General features: G+C 49.3%; 1 protein-coding gene across 2 annotated transcripts in view; it reads right to left on the bottom strand.

Moving 5' to 3' along the window:
• The window catches only part of SLC44A2 (solute carrier family 44 member 2 (CTL2 blood group)), a 46,375-nt gene that overhangs the window by 27,341 nt on the left and 1,488 nt on the right, over window positions 1-17,546 (bottom strand). The window lies entirely within an intron of this gene.

The raw sequence follows: 17,546 nt of genomic DNA, 5'->3' as shown, positions 1-17,546 counted from the left end.
GGGTGGGAGGATCACATCAGCCCGGGAGGTTCAGGTTCAGTTTTCAGGGAGCTGTGACTGCGCCACTGCCCTACAGCCTGGGTGACAGACTGTGACCCTGTCTCAAAAAAAAAAAAAAAAAAATTGTATACATGATATATGTAGAATTTGCAGGGAAAGGATAAATTCTTTATTCAGTAGCCCTGAATGTATATTAGGAAGAAAAGACCAGGCACGGTGGCTCATGCCTGTAATCCTAGCACTTTGGGAGGCCGAAGCAGGCGGATTGCCTGGGCTCAGGAGTTCGAGACCAGCCTGGGCAAAACGGTGAAACCCTGCCTCTACTAAAATACACAAAAAAATTAGTCAAGTGCGGCTGGGCGTGGTAGCTCAGGCCTGTAATCCCAGCACTTTGGGAGGCCGAGGCGGGCGGATCATGAGGTCAGGAGATTGAGACCATCCTGGCTAACACGGTGAAACGCCGTCTCTACTAAAAATACAAAAAATTAGCAGGGCGTGGTGGCGGGCACCTGTAGTCCCAGCTACTCGGGAGGCTGAGGCAGGAGAATCGCTTGAACCCAGGAGGCAGAAGTTGCAGTGAGCTGAGATTTCGCCACTGCACTCCAGCCTGGATGAGAAGAGCGAAACTCTGTCCAAAAAAAAAAAGGCTGGACGCGGTGGCTCACGCCTGTAATCCCAGCACTTTGGGAGGCCGAGGCCGGTGGATCACGAGGTCAGGAGATCGAGACCATCTTGGCTAACATGGTGAAACCCTGTCTGTACTAAAAATACAAAAAATTAGCTGGGCGTGGTGGTGGGCGCCTGTAGTCCCAGCTACTCCGGAGGCTGAGGCAGGAGAATGGCATGAACCCAGGAGGCGGAGCTTGAAGTGAGCCGAGACTAGGCCACTGCACTCCAGCCTGAGCAAGGGAGCCAGACTCCGTCACAAAAAAAAAAAAAAAAAAAAGAGGCCAGGCACGGTGTCTCATGCTTGTAATCCCAGCACTTTGGGAGGCTGAGGCGGGCGGATCACGAGGTCAGGAGATCGAGACCACGGTGAAACCCCGTCTCTACTAAAAATACAAAAAAACTAGCCGGGCGTGGTGGGGGGCGCCTGTAGTCCCAGCTACTCGGAGAGGCTGAGGCAGGAGAATGGCGTGAACCCGGGAGGCAGAGCTTGCAGTGAGCCGAGATTGCACCACTGCACTCCAGCCTGGGCGACAGAGCGAGACTCTGTCTCAAAAAAAAAAAAAAAAAAAAAAATGGCTGGGCCCGGTGGCTCACACCTGTAATCCCAGCACTTGGGGAGGCCAAGGCGGGCAGATCACAAGGTCAGGAGATCGAGACCATCCTGGCTAACATGGTGAAACCCCATCTCTACTAAAAATACAGAAAATTAGCCGGGTGTGGCAGCGTGTGTCTGCAGTCTCAGCTACTCGGAGAGGCTGAGGCAGGAGAATGGCGTGAACCCGGGAGGCGGAGCTTGCAGTGAGCCGAGACTACGCCACTGCACTCCAGCCTGGGCGACAGAGTGAGACTCCGTCTCAAAAAAAAAAAAAAAAAAGATAAAATAAAAATAAAAATAAATAAAAATACAGAAATTAGCTGGGCATGGTGGCAAGAGCCTGTAGAGCCAGCTACTCAGGAGGCTGAGCCAGGAGAATGGCGTGAACCCGGGAGGCGGAGCTGGCAGTGAGCTGAGATTGCGCCACTGCACTCCAGCCTGGGCGACAGAGCAAGACTCTGTCTCAAAAAAATAAAAAATAAAAGATAAGAAGAATAAGCTGGGCTTGGTGGTCCATGCCTGTAGTCCCAGCTACCAGGGAGACTGAGGTGGGAGGATGAGTGGAGCCCAGGAGTTACAGGCTGCAGTGAGCTGTGATGGCACCACTGCACTACAGCCTTGGCAAAAGAGCAAGACCTGGTCTCTATTTTTTTTTTTTTTTTTTTTTTGAGACAGAGTCTCACTCTGTCTCCCAGGCTGGAGTGCAGTGGCACGATCTCGGCTCACTGCAACCTCCACCTCCCAGGTTCAAGTGATTCTCCTGCCTCAGCCTCCTGAGTAGCTGGGACTACAGGCACCCAACCACCATGCCCGGCTAGTTTTTGTATTTTTAGTAGAGACAGGGTTTCACCATATTGGCCAGGCTGGTCTTGAACTCCTGACCTCAGGTGATCTGCCCATCTCAGCCTCCTAAAGTGCTGGGATTACAGGAGTGAGCCACTGTGCCCGGCCTCCATCTCTAAAAATAAAAGTAAAAGGCCGGGCGCGGTGGCTCACGCCTGTAATCCCAGCACTTTGGGAGGCCGAGGCGGGCGGATCACGAGGTCAGGAGATCGAGACCATCCTGGCTAACACGGTGAAACCCCGTCTCTACTAAAAATACAAAAAAAAATTAGCCGGGCGAGGTGGCGGGCGCCTGTAGTCCCAGCTACGCGGGAGGCTGAGGCAGGAGAATGGCGTGAACCCCGGGGGGCGGAGCCTGCAGTGAGCTGAGATCGTGCCACTGCATTCCAGCCTGGGTGAAAGAGCGAGACTCCTTAGCCGGGCGCGGTGGCTCAAGCCTGTAATCCCAGCACTTTGGGAGGCCGAGGCGGGCGGATCACGAGGTCAGGAGATCGAGACCATCCTGGCTAACACAGTGAAACCCCGTCTCTACTAAAAATACAAAAAATTAGCCGGGCGAGGTGGCAGGCGCCTGTAGTCCCAGCTACGCGGGAGGCTGAGGCAGGAGAATGGCGTGAACCCCGGGGGGCGGAGCCTGCAGTGAGCCGAGATCGCGCCACTGCACTCCAGCCTGGGTGAAAGAGCGAGACTCCGTCTCAAAAAAAAAAAAAAAAAAAAAAAAAAAAAAAAATAGAAAGAGCGAGACTCCGTCTCAAAAAAAAAAAAAAAAAAAAAAAAAATAATAAAAGTAAAAATAGAGTCAGGGCACGGTGGCTCAATTCTGTAATCCTAGCACTTTGGGAGGCCAAGGTGGGTGGATCACTTGAGTCCAGGAGATCAAGACCGGACTAAGCAACAGGCAAAACCTCGTCTCTACAAAAACAACAAAACAAAACAAAACAAAAAAAAATTAACTGGGTGTGGTGGCATGTCTGTAGTCCCAGCTACTTGCCAGGCTGAGGTGAGAGAATCTTTGAGGCCGGGGAGACAGAGGTTGCAGAGGGCTCAGATTGCACCATTGCACTCCAGCCTGGGAAACAGAATGAGACCCTGTCTTTTTCACTGCGTACATTGAACACAGTTTCACTCTGTTTCAATAAATAAATAAATAAATAAACATAATAAAAAATGTTACATGGTTCACCTCATTTCATCCTTTTTTTTTTTTCTTTGGAGACAGGGTCTCACTGTCACCCAGGCTGGAAAGCAGTGGCACCATCTTGGCTCACTGCAGCCACGACCTCCCGGGCTCAAGTGATCCTCCACCTCAGCTGGCACATGCCACCAGGCCCGGCTAATTTTTGTATTTTTGGTAGAGACAGGGTTTCGTTATGTTGCCCAGACTGGTCTCTAAATCCTGGGCTCAGGCAATCCCGCTTTGGCCACCCAAAGTGCTGGGATCACAGGTGTGAGCCACCATGTCCAGCCCGCCTCATTTCATCTTTACAGCAACTCCTATCATTATCCCCATTTGACAGACAGATCAACTGAGGCCTGGGGAGAAAGAAGGTGCCCATGGTGTGAAAGATTTCAATCAGCAGACCCAAGCTTTCCAGCTCCCAAGTCAATGTTTGGACAGTTGACCTTCGAACAACACAGGTTTGAGCTTCATGGGTCCCCTTAAACACAATTTTCTTCTGCCTCTGTTACCCCTGAGACAGCAAGACCAACCTCTCCCCTTCCTCTTCCTCCTCAGCTCACTCAATGTGAAGACCATTTTTTTTTTTTTCGAGACGCAGTCTCCCTCTGTCGCCCAGGCTGGAGTGCACTGGTGTGATTTCGTTTTTTTTTTTTTTTTTTTTTTTGAGACAGAGTCTCGCTCTGTCGCCCGGGCTGGAGTGCAGTGGCGCAATCTCGGCTCACTGCAAGCTCCGCCTCCCGGGTTCACGCCATTCTCCTGCCTCAGCCTCCGAGTAGCTGGGACTACAGGCGCCCGCCACCGCGCCCGGCTAATTTTTTTTTTTTGTATTTTTTAGTAGAGACGGGGTTTCACCGTGGTCTCGATCTCCTGACCTCGTGATCCGCCCGCCTCGGCCTCCCAAAGTGCTGGGATTACAAGCGTGAGCCACCGCGCCCGGCGCACTGGTGTGATTTCGGCTTACTGCAACTTCTGCCTCCCAGGTTTAAGCGATTATTGTGCCTCAGTCTCCCGAGTAGCGGGGACTACAGGTGTGAGCCACGATGCCCAGCTAATTTTTTTATTTTTAGTAGAAATGGGGTTTCACCATGTTGGCCAGGCTGGTCTCAAACTCCTGACCTCAAGTGATCCTCCCACCTTGGCCTCCCAAAGTTCTGGGATTACAGGCATGAGCCACTGCACCTGGCCCCTATTTTTTTTTTATTATTTTTAGTAGAGACAGGATTTTCACCATGTTGGCTAGGCTGGTCTTGAAGTCCTGACCTCAAATGATCCACCTGCCTTGGCCTCTCAAAGTGCTGTGATTACAGGTGTGAGCCACCATGCCCAGCCTCTGAAAATCTTTTTGAGGATCCACTCCCACTTAATGGATAATAAATGTATTTTCTTTTCCTTACAATTTAATATTTTTTCCATTAAAAGGAATGGCAAAAAAATGCAATTACTTTTGCACCAACTTAATAACATTTTCTTTTCTTTTCTTCTTTTTTTTTTTTTTTTTTGAGACGGAGTCTCATTCTGTCGCCCAGGCTGGAGTGCAGTGGCGCAATCTGGGCTCACCGCAACCTCTACCTCCCGGGTTCAAGCGATTCTCCTGCCTCAGCCTCCCAAGTAGCTGGGATTACAGGCACGCACCACCATGCCCGGCTAATTTTTGTATTTTTAATAGAGACGTGGTTTCACCATGTTGGCCAGTTTGATCTCAAACTCCTGACCTCAGGTGATCTGCCCGCCTCAGCCTCCCAAAGTGCTGGGATTACCGGCGTGAGCCACTGCGCCCAGCCACATTTTCTTTTCTTTTCTTTTCTTTTCTTCAGCTTCAACAACGTTGACATGTTGTCCGTAAGGCTAAGAGTCAAGAGTAGGCTATCACTAAGTTTTTGCGGAGTTATATGCAGTTATATGTAGGCCGGGCATGGTGGCTCATGCCTGCAATCCCAGCATTTTGGGAGGCTGAGGTGGGAGGATCTCCTGAGGCCAGGAGTTCAAAACCAGCCTGATCAACAGATCACAACCCTGTCTCTACAAAAACTTAAGGCATACACAGATTTCTAATTTCACAGGGGGTTGGTGCCCCTCACACCCATGTGGTTTGAGGGTGAAATGCATTATTTCCCTTCGTTGCTGTAGCAAGACACCAGTGCCTTGGTGGCTTAAAAAAACACAAATTTATGGATGGGTGCGGTGGCTCATGCCTGTAATCCCTGCACTTTGGGAGGCCGAGGCAGGTGGATCACCTGAGGTCAGGAGCTTGAGACGAGCCTGGCCAATGTGGTGAAACCCCATCTCTACTAAAAATACAAAAAATTAGCTGGGCGTGGTGGTGTGCACCTGTAATCCCAGCTACTCAGGAGGCTGAGGCAGGAGAATCTCTTGAAACCAGGAGGCAGAGGTTGCAGTGAGCCGAGATCGCACCACTGCACTCCAGCCTGGGCAACAAGAGAAAAACTCATCTCAAAAATAATAATAATAATAATAAATAAAAAACACAAATTTATTATCTCACAGCTCAGGAGGGCAGAAGTACAAAATGCATCTCACTGGGCTACAATCGAGGTGTAGGCAGGGCTGTGTTTCTTTCGGAGATTTTAGGGGAAAATCTGTTTCCTTGCCTGTCACCTTCTAGAGGCTGCCCACATTCCTTGGCTCCTGGCCGCTTCTTCCATTTTTAAAGCCAGCAATCACATCAAACCCACCTCGCTTCCGTTGTTCCATGTCCTCCTCTGACTCTGCTACCACCCTCTTCCATTTTTCTTAAAGAGACAGGGTCTCACTGTGTTGCCCAGGCTGGTCTCAAAGTCCTGGGTTCAAGCAATCCTCCCGCCTTAGCCTCCCAAAGTGCTTGAACTACAGGCATGAGCCACTACACCCAGCCAAAGTCTTCAACTTGGCCAGGCGCAGTGGCTTACGCCTGTAATCCCAGCACTTTGGGAAGCCAAGGCAGGCAGATTACTTGAGGTCAGGAGTTCAAGACCAGCCTGTCCAATGTGGTGAAATCCCATGTCTACTAAAAATACAAAAAATTAGCCGGGCATAGTGGCGAGCGCCTGTAGTCCCAGCTACTCGGGAGGCTGAGGCAGGAGAATCACTTGAACCCAGGAGGCAGAGGTTGTAGCAAGCCAAGATTGCACCACTGCCCTCTAGCCTGGGTGACAGAGCAAGACTCCATCTCAAAAGAAAAAAAAAAAAAAAAGGAAAGAAAGAAAAGAAAAAAGAAAAAATAACTATATTATCTGGGTGTCGTGGTGCATGCCTGTGGTCCCAGCTACTCAGGAGGCTGAGGTGGGAGAATCGCTTGAGCCCGGGAGGCAGAGACTGCAGTGAGCTGTGATCACGCCACTGCACTCCAGCCTGGATGACAGAAAACCCTGTCTCTAAAAAAACCAAAACCAAGCAAATAAAAATAACAAAACAAAAACAACTCCTCCCATCCCCACTAACCATTAGTGTGATCCCATTTCATGACGGGCACACTGAGGCTGCTTGCTCGGACCACACAGCTGGTGAGGAGCACAGCCAGGAGTCAAACCAACGCCCTGCTGGAGCTAACCCAGGCCTTTTCCTCGGCAGGTACTGGGAGAAGCAGAGATAACGCTGCGGCAATGGTGTGGAAGAAAAATTGGGAAAATTGAGCTGTTGGACAAGGCCAGGACTGGGGGAGGCAGCCTTCGGGTGCCAGCCTTGCTGGCCGTGACGCTGACCCACCCAGTGCAGTGGGCGTGGGCGATAAGAGAACTGCCACAGCCTGCCCAGTCACAGTGCTGGTGCCAGGACATCAAATGCCACCCAGCCCCCACAGCTTCCGGACACTGGCCAAGTCCCCAAGGGCTGCAGCGGCCCAAGGCCTCACCCGCACAGCCAGCCGCTGGCCTCTGCCTTCCCAGAAGTCTGTGCCTGGGGAATGAGCATCACCAGCTGCCCAGACACCTCCTTTTGACAAAAGGTTTGAGGAAATCATCTGGGTGGGGAGGCTCAGAAGGGTTAAGGGCAAAAGATAGAGCGCCTACTGTATGCTGGACTATGCTAGGCACCAAACCAGAGATTTGCTTCTAGAAACATGAAATCTTTTTTATTTTTTTTGAGACAGGGTCTCCTTTGTTGCCCAGGCTGAAGTGCACGGGCGCAATCATAGCTCACTGCAGCCTTGACCTCCTGGGCTCAAGTGATCCTCCCGCCTCAGACTCCCTAGTGGATGGGACCACAGGCATGCACCACCACGCCCTGCTAATTTTTAATTTTTTTTTGCAGAGACAGGGTCTCACTATGTTGCCCAGGCTGGTATAAAATTCCTGGGCTCAAGTGATCCTTCCGCCCTGGCATCCCAAAGTGCTGGGATTATACGAGTGAGCCACCACACCCGGCTCAGCCTAAGAAGCTTTAAAAAGATCCAGATGCCACACACACACAGAAATTAATAGGTCACAATCTGGAAGGAGACTTCTTGGCTGAGCTACCTCTGAGGTGAAAACAGCTAGCCAAAGATTTGTAGAAGATTCTTTCACATGGAAAGCTAAAATCTTCCATGGACTTGAGGACTTACTTATAATTAGTTTTTAGTCCCCCTGCCAGAACAGAGGGAATTTATTAATTTTATTATGTAAGAGTTTATTTGTTTACTTGTATATTTGAGGCGGGGTCTCATTCTCTTACCTAGGTTGGAGTGCAGTGGCACAATGTCGGCTCACTGCAACCTCTGACTCCCAGACTCAAGCAATCCTCCCACCTCACCCTCCAGAGTGGCTCGGACCACAGGCATGAGCCACCATGCCCAGCTAATTTTTTTGTATATTTTTCAGAAGAAGGGGTTTTGCAATGTTGCCCAGGTTAGTCTCAAACTCCTGGACTCAAGCAATCCACCCACCTCGGCCTCACAAACAGCTGGGATTACAGGAATGAACCACGATCCACCCACCTTGGCCTCACAAACAGCTGGGATTACAGGAGTGAACCACTGCACCAGGTCTCTTGTTTGTTTGTTTATTTATTTATTTATTATTTTTTGAGATAGAGTCTCACTCTCCTGCCCAGGCTGGAGTGCAGTGGCACAGTCTTGGCTAACTGCAACCTCTGCTGCCCAAGTTCAAGCAATTCTCCTGCCTCAGCCCCCCGAGGAGCTGAGATTACAGGTACCTGCCACCATGCCTGGCTAAATTTTGTAGTGTTAGCAGAGTTGGGGCTTCACCATCTTGGTCAGGCTGGTTTTGAACTCCTGACCTCGTGATCCACCCATCTTGGCCTCCCAAAGTGCTGGGATTACAGGCATGAACCACCGCGCCCGGCCTTGTTTATTGTTATAGTAGAAATGAGGGTTTTGCTATGTTGCCCAGGCTGGTCTCCAGCTCCTGGGCCTGACCAAGAGTTTAAAAATCATATTTTATTTCATTTTTATAAAATCATATTTATTTGTTTATTTGAAATGGAGTCTCACTCTATCCCCCAGGCTGGAGAGCAGTGGCGCCATCTCAGCTCACTGCAACCTCTGCCTCCCAGGTTCAAGTGATTCTCCTGCCTCAGTCTCCCAAGTAGCTGGGATTACAGGCATGCGCCACAACGCCTAGCTAATTTTTGTATTTTTAGTAGAGACGGGATTTCTCCCAGTTGGCCAGGCTGGTCTCGAACTCCTGACCTCAAGTGATCTACCCGCCTGGGCCTCACAAAGTGCTGGGATTACAGGCGTGAGGCACTGCGCCCAGCCTAAAATCATATTTTGAAATAATGCTCTCTAGCCTGGCATAGAGACACATGCCTATAGTCCCCTACTCAGGAGGTTGAAGGGGAAGGATCGCTTGAGCCCAGGAATTCAACCAGCCTGGGGAACATCATAAGACTCTCTCTAAAAAAAAAAATTTTTTTAAATTAAAAATAAATAAATATCATGTTCACTTTGGGGATAGATTGGGAAATGGCAAAAGAAAAGTCTTGGTGGGGCGCGGTAGCTCACAACTGTAATCCCAGCACTTTGGGAGGCCGAGGCGAGCGGATCACTTGAGGTCAGGAGTTCCAGACCAGCCTGGCCAACATGGTGAAACCCTGTCTCTACTAAAAATACAAAAGTGAGCCAGGCATGGTGGCACATGCCTGTAATCCCAGCTACTCGGGAGGCTGAGGCCAGAGAATCACTTGAACCCGGGAGGCAAAGGTTGCAGTGAGCCAAGATCACGCCATTGCACTCCAGCCTGGGCAACAAGAGCGAAACTCCATCTCAAAAAAAAAAAAAAAAAAAAAAAAAAAAGGCCAGGCGCGGTGGCTCACGCCTGTAATCCCAGCACTTTGGGAGGCCGAGGCGGGCAGATCACAAGGTCAGGAGATCAAGACCATCCTGGCTAACACAGTGAAACCCCGTTTCTACTAAACAAATACAAAAAATCAGCCAGGTGTGGTGGTGGCGGGCGCCTGTAGTCCCAGCTACTAGGGAGGCTGAGGCAGGAGAATGGCGTGAACCCAGGAGGCAGAGCTTGCAGTGAGCCGAGATCGCGTCACTGCACTCCAGCCTGGGCGACTGAGTGAGACTCAGTCAAGAAAAAAGTCAACAAAAAAAAAAAAGGAAAAGAAAAGTCTCTAGGGAGAATTCTCTACCAGGGCTCTGCAAATGTTTTCCGTTAAGGACAAGATATTAAAGATTTTAAGCTTTGTGGTTCACATATCATCTCTGTCATATATATATATATATATATATATTTTTTTTTTTTTTTCTTTTTTCACAACCATTTAAAAATATAAGAGCCATTCTTAGCCCACTAGCCTTACAAAAACAGGCCACCACCCAACAATCTAAATATAAGTAACATTAGCCAGGCTTGGTGGCTCACGCCTGTAATCCCAGCACTTTGGGAAGCCAAAGTGGGAGAATCATTTGAGGTCACAAGTTTGAGACCAGCCTGGTCAACATAGTGAAACCCTGTCTCTACTAAAAATACAAAAATTAGCCAGGCATAGTTGTGCATTTCTATAATCCCAGCTATTCGGGAGGCTGAGGCAGGAGAATAACTTGAACCCAAGAGGCAGAGGCTGCTGTCAGCTGAGATTGTGCCCTGTCCTTCAGCCTGGGCAACAGAGAGAGACTCTGTGCCAAAAAGTAAATAAATAAATAAATAAGAGTAACATCATAGATCTGTACATTTAAAAAGAGTTATGGGCTGGGCATGGTGGCTTACACCTGTAATCTCAGTACCTTGAGAGGCTGAGGTGGGAGAATCACTTGAGCCCAGGATTTCAAGACCAGCCTGGACAACACAGCAAGACTCCATCTCTACAAAAAGACTAATAACGTGTGGTTTTTTTAGTATGTAAATTATACTTCGCCAGGCACAGTGGCTTTTGCCTGTAATCCCAGTATTTTGGGAGGCTGAGGCAGGTGGATCACTTGAGGTCAGGAGTTTGAGACCAGCCTGACCAACATGGCGAAACCCAGTCTCTACTAAAAATACAAAAAGTAGCTGGACGTAGTGAGGTGCACCTGTAATCCTAGCTACTCAGGAGCTTGAGGCAGAAGAATCGCTTGAACCCAGGAGGCGAAGGTTGCAGTGAGCTGAGATCATGCCACTACACTCCAGCCTGGGTGACAGAGCAAGACTCTGTCTTGAAAAAAAATTAAAAAGCAACAAAAACAAACCAAATTATACTTCAATTTAAAATGTAGGCTGGGCCGGGTGTGGTTGCTCACGCCTGTAATCTCAGCACTTTGGGAGGCCAAAGTGGGCAGATCAGAAGGTCAGGAGTTCAAGACCAGCCTGGCCAATATGGTGAAACCCCATCTCTACCAAAAATACAAAAATTAGCCGGGCGTGGTGGCACGTGCCTGTAATCCCAGCTACTGGGGAGGCTGAGGCAGAAGAATCGCTTGAACCCAGGAGGCAGAGTTTGCAGTGAGCTGAGATGGCACCACTGCTCTCCAGCCTAGGTGACAGAGCAAGACTCCATCTCAAAAAAAAAAAAAAAAAAAAAAAAGGTAGGCTGGGTGCAGTGGCTCACGCCTCTAGCCCCAGCACTCTGGCAGGCTGAAGCACGTGGATAGCTTGAGCCCAGGAGTTCCAGACCGGCCTGGGCAACATGACAAAACCCAATCCCTACAAAAAATACAAAAATTAATCGGACATGGTAACTCGAACCTTGTAGTCCCAGGTCCTTGGGAGGCTGAGGCAGGAGAATTGCTTAAACCCAGGAGGCACAGGTTGCAGTGAGCCGAGATTGTATCACTGCACTTCACCCTGGGTGACAGAGTGAGACCCCGTCTCAAATTAAAAAAAAAAAAAATAGGCCGGGCGCGGTGGCTCACGCTTGTAATCCCAGCACTTTGGGAGGCCGAGGCGGGCGGATCACGAGGTCAGGAGATCGAGACCACGGTGAAACCCCGTCTCTACTAAAAATACAAAAAAATTAGCCGGGCGTGGTGGCGGGCGCCTGTAGTCCCAGCTACTCGGAGAGGCTGAGGCAGGAGAATGGCGTGAACCCGGGAAGCGGAGCTTGCAGTGAGCCGAGACTGCGCCACTGCACTCCAGCCTGGGTGACAGAGCGAGACTCCGTCTCGAAAGAAAAAAAAAAAAAAAAAAATATATATATATATATAAATAAAATAATAATAATACAAATAGGCCCTCCTTGCACATAACAGGGCCCTGGAAATGTTCTTTTTTCCTCATCTGGTTGCTGGCCAGATGAGGTGTTCACCTTGTGAAAGCTCCTGCAGCCTCATATATTTAGAATCTATGCCCTTTTATGTATGTATTTCCTACTTCAAAAAAAAGTTTAAAATAAATATTCCCTTTGATTGGCTAAATAAAAGACAGTCCATCCACAAATGTACCATTCTATGCTACCGTGAAAAAAGATTGTGCTGGGCGCCATGGCACACACCTGTAATCAGTCCCAGCTACTAGGGAGGCTGAGGCGGGAGGATCCCTTCAACTCAGGAGTGCCAGGCTAGGCAAGGCAACATAGCAAGACCCTGTTCCTTTTTTTTTTTTTTTTTTTTGAGACAGAGTATCGCTCTGTCGCCCAGGCTGGAGTGCAGTGGCGCAATCTCGGCTCACTCCTGGGTTCAAGCGATTCTCCTGCCTCAGCCTCCCAAGTAGCTGGGACTAGAGGTGCACGCCACCATGCCCAGCTAATTTTTTTATTTTTAGCAGAAATGGGGTGGCCGGGCGCAGTGGCTCACGCCTGTAATCCCAGCACTTTGGGAGGCCGAGGCGGGCAGATCACGAGGTCAGGAGATCGAGACCACGGTGAAACCCCGTCTCTACTAAAAATACAAAAAATTAGCCGGGCGCAGTGGCAGGCACAGTGGCAGGTGCCTGTAGTCCCAGCTACTCGGGAGGCTGAGGCAGGAGAATGGCGTGAACTTGGGAGGCGGAGCTTGCAGTGAGCCGAGATCACGCCACTGCACTCCAGCCTGAGCAACAGAGTGAGACTCCATCTCAAAAAAAAAAACACAATAATAATAATAAATGATTGAGGAAGCTTTGGAGGTGCTGACATGAGATCATCTCCAATATATATTAGGCAAAACAAATAAACAAAAAAACGCTGGGTGTGGTGGCCCACACCTATAATCCTAGCACTTTGGGAGGCCAGTACAGGAGGATTGCTTTAGCCAGGAGTTCACGACCAGCCTGGGCAACATGGTGAGACCCTACCCCTAAAAAAAAAAAAAAAAATGAGTATCACTGCACGCACCTGTAGTCTCAACTACACAGGAGGCAGAAGCAGGAGGATCACTTGAGCCCAGGAATTTGAGGCTGCAGTGAGCTATGATTGTACCACTGCACTCTAGCCCAGCCTGGGTGACAGAGTGAGACCCTGTGTATAAATAACAACAACAAAGAATAAAGTATGGTCTGGGATGAGAGAGCAAGAGGGAAACTTGCATCAAAAAGCCATAACATCTTTTGTATCTTTTGTATTTAAAGCATGTGAACGTATTATCCCTTTCAAAGAAAATAGCCACAAGAGGCCGGGCGCGGTGGCTCACGCCTGTAATCCCAGCACTTTGGGAGGCCGAGGCGGGCGGATCACAAGGTCAGGAGTTCGAGACCATCCTGGCTAACATGGTGAAACCCCGTCTCTACTAAAAATACAAAAAAATTAACCGGGCGTGGTGGTGGGCTCCTGTAGTCCCAGCTACTCGGGAGGCTGTGGCAGGAGAATGGTGTGAACCCAGAAGGCGGAGCTTGCAGTGAGCAGAGATCGCGCCACTGACTGTACTCCAGTCTGGGCGACAGAGCGAGACTCTGTCTAAAAAAAAAAAAAAAAAAAAAAATTAGCTGGGCGTGGTGGCGGACGCCTGTAGTCCCAGCTACTCGGGAGGCTGAGGCAGGAGAAGGGCATGAACCCGGAAGGCGGAGCTTGCAGTTAGCCAAGATTGCACCACTGCACTCCAGCCTGGGCGACAGAGCGAGACTCTGTCTCAAAAAAAAAAAATAGCCGCAAGTAACTACCTTTTCATACATACATACTTACATACATACATATGTATATGTGTATATATATATTTTTAATATATATATAATTATTTTTTGAGATGGAGTTTCACCCTTGTTATCCAGGCTGGAGTGAAATGGCATGATCTCAGCTCACTGCAACCTCTGCCTCCTGGGTTCAAGCAATTCTCCTGTCTCAGCCTCCCACATAGCTGGGACTACAGGTGCACGTCACCATTCCAAGAAAATTTTTGTATTTTTAGTAGAGACAGGGTTTCACGATATTGGTAAGGCTGGTCTCAAACTCCAGACCTCAGGTGATCCACTCACCTCAGCCTCCCAAAGTGCTGATATTAGAGGCATGAGCCACTGTGCCCAACCAATTTTTGTATTTTTAGTAGAGACAGGGTTTCGCCATGTTGGTCAGGCTGGTCTTGAACTCCTGACTTCAGGTGATCCACCTGCCTCAGCCTCCCAAAGTGCTGGGATTACAGGCGTGAGCCACCACACCCGGCCATGTGTATATATCTATATATATTTAAATCAGGTGCCAGGGCCTCACTGCAGGCAGAATTGTATTCTAGCAAATGGGACCAGGGAATCTGCTTTTTATTTTGAGATAGGGCCTTCCTCTGTCATCCAGGCCGGAGTGCAGTGGCACTATCTTTGCTCACTGTAACCTCTGCCCCCTGGGCTCAAGCAATCCTCCCACCTCAGCCTCCCAAATAGCTGGAATACAGTTGAGCACCACCACACTCAGTTAATTTTTAAATCTTTTTGTAGAGACAGAGTCTCACTATATTGCTCAGGCTGGTCTCAAACTCATGGGCTCAAGTGATCCTCCCACCTGGGATTCCCAAAGTGCTGGTATTATAGGCATCAGTGACTGCCCAGCCAGAGTCTGGTTTTTGTTGTTTTTTGAGATGGAGTCTCACTCCATAGCCCAGGCTGGAGTGCAGTGGCACCATCTCAGCTCACTGCAACCTCTGCCTCCCAGGTTCAATCAGTTCTCCTGTCTTAGCCTCCCAAGTAGCTGGGATTACAGATGTGCACCACCACGCTTGGCTAATTTATATATATATATATATATATATATATATATATATATATATATATTTTGTTTTTTTGTTTTTTTTTTTTTTTTTTTGAGACGGAGTCTTGCTCTGTCCCCCAGGCTGGAGTGCAGTGGCGTGATCTCGGCTCACTGCAAGCTCCGCCTCCCGGGTTCACGCCATTCTCTTGCCTCAGCCTCCCGAGTAGCTGGGACTACAGGCACCCGCCAACACGCCGGGCTAATTTTTTGTATTTTTAGTAGAGACGGGGTTTCACCGTGTTAGCCAGGATGGTCTCGATCTCCTGACCTCGTGATCCGCCCACCTCGGCCTCCCAAAGTGCTGGGATTACAGGCTTGAGCCACCGCGCCCGGCCCTATATATATATATATATATTTTTTTTTTTTTTTTTTTTTTTTTTTTGAGATGGAGTCTTGCTCTGTTGCCCAAGCTGGAGTGCAGTGGCACAATCTCGGCTCACCGCAACCTCTGCCTCCCGGGTTCACGCCATTCTCCTGCCTCAGCCTCCCGAGTAGCTGGGACTACAGGCGCCCGCCTCCGCGCCCGGCTAATTTTTTGTATTTTTAATAGAAACGGGGTTTCACCATGTTAGCCAAGATGGTCTCGATCTCCTGACCTCGTGATCTGCCCCCCTCAGCTTCCCAAAGTGCTGGGATTACAGGCGTGAGCCACCGCGCCCGGCCTAATTTTTATATTTTTAATAGAGACGGTGTTTCATCATGTTGGCCAGGCTGGCCTTGATCTCCTGACCTCAAGTGACCCACCCACCTCAGCCTCTCAAAGTGCTAGGATTACAGGCGTGAGTCTGTAATCCTTGCTGGGCCAAGAGTCCTTTTTTTTTTTTTGAGACGGAGTCTCACTCTGTCACCTAGGCTGGAGTGCAGTGGTACCATCTTGGCTCACTGAAACCTCTGCCTCTCAAAGTGCTGGGATTACAGGCGTGAGTCTATAATCCTTGCTGGGCCAAGAGTCCTTTTTTTTTTTCTGAGATGGAGTCTCACTCTGTCACCTAGGCTGGAGTGCAGTGGTACCATCTTGGCTCACTGTAACCTCTGCCTCCCAGGTTGAAGCAATTCTCTGCCTCAGCCTCCCGAGTAGCTGGGAATATAGGCACACTAACTTTTTGTATTTTTATTATTTATTTACTTGTTAATTAATTAATTTATATATTTTGAGACTGAATTTCACTCTTTTTGCCCAGGCGGGAGTGCAATGGCACAATCTCAGCTCACCGCAACCTCTGCCTCCCAAGTTGAAGCGATTCTCCTGCCTCAGCCTCTGGAGTAGCTGGGATTACAGGCATGCACCACCACACCTGGCTAATTTTGTATTTTTAGTAGAGATGGGGTTTCACCATGTTGGTCAGGCTGGTCTTGAACTCCCGACCTCAGGTGATCCACCCGCCTTGGCCTTCCAAAGTGCTGGGATTACAGGCATGAACCACTGTGCCTGGCATTTTTTCTATTTTTTGTAGAGACAGGGTTTCACTGTGGTAGCCAGGATTGTCTTGATCTCGTGACCTCGTGATTCCCCAGCCTCGGCCTCCTAAAGTGCTGGGATTACAGGTGTGAGCCATCGTACCTGGCAAGAGTCTGTTTTTTAAATAGCATCACTACTGTCCCCCCGACCCCAGTTTTATTTCTCCGTGGTCAGAATTTATTGTTTTGGATTGCAGAATCTTTTTCTGCACTGCTCTTACCAAGGGTGGGCTGGCTGGGAAGGATGGCAGTGCCCATTGCTGACATCCGCCGGGGCCCAGAGCCATTTCCCCATTTCCCTTGGAACTGCTGCCTTCCTCTAGATATGATCTCTGCTGAGGAATGCGCTTCCTGCCCAACCTGGTCTCACCCAAGTCAATGCCTTGGGTTACTTCTCCATCAGCTCACAGGAAAGCCATGTCCCCAGCAATACCAGCCCCAGAGGCCTCCTGAGCACATCAAGCTTGCCAGCCTATGCAAAATGCTTCCCCTACCAGTAGAGTGTGGTCCTCTGAGTCCTATAGACGAAGACACAGAGCTTCAGAGAGGTCACGGACTCAGCCAGGGTCACATGGCTCCTAAGTGTCGAGCCAGGATTTGAGCCTGGGTTTGTCTGATGTCAGCCCCTAAACTCATGACCGATGGGAAGCCACTGGGGCAGGAGCGTAGGATGAGTGAGCCACTCTTCCACACCATCCCCAGGGGAAAGCTCCCTTCATCTATCAGGGACTTCATGGGCCAGTCCAAGACCCCCAGGTTTTTGGTTCTGATGTGAAGAAACTACTTCCAAGCTAAGCAAAACCCCTACTTCAAGCAATCAAACCAGATGCCCCCTCTGGCCCCAAGGCAAAATATAATTAAGTAACTATATGGTTTGTTTGCTGTTCTTTCTGTGTGAAACACACTTCCCCTAAATCTTCCCACGGCTGGCTCAACCTCCAGCCCTTAGTAACCTAAAATAATCGCTGCTGTTTTTGCCACACAAGATCACACGATGTCTCGTTCTTTGCTTCACAACTTACAACAACCTAAAATTACACATTCCTTCCCTTGACTACTCCCTGCGGTCAAGGATTTCACCAGTCTATTCACTGCTGGGTTTCCAGTGTCTAGACCCCTGCCTAAATCTTGCTTAATAAATATTTGTTGATTGAAGGTACTCCCTTAAGCCCAGCACAGGCCCTGTCTAGCAGGGTCCCCTGTCTCATGTGTGGGCCTGGGAGGTCTGCCTAGCTCCGACCACAGCTCAATTCCATCCTTTGGCCAAATTCAAGGCTGGATGAATCATATCATTAT

This window comes from Symphalangus syndactylus, chromosome 13 (genome assembly GCF_028878055.3).
Source record: "Symphalangus syndactylus isolate Jambi chromosome 13, NHGRI_mSymSyn1-v2.1_pri, whole genome shotgun sequence".
In the NCBI taxonomy this organism is placed as follows: domain Eukaryota; kingdom Metazoa; phylum Chordata; class Mammalia; order Primates; family Hylobatidae; genus Symphalangus; species Symphalangus syndactylus.
Note: the sequence above shows the minus strand (reverse complement) of the source record. Positions and strands in the feature narration are given on the sequence as shown.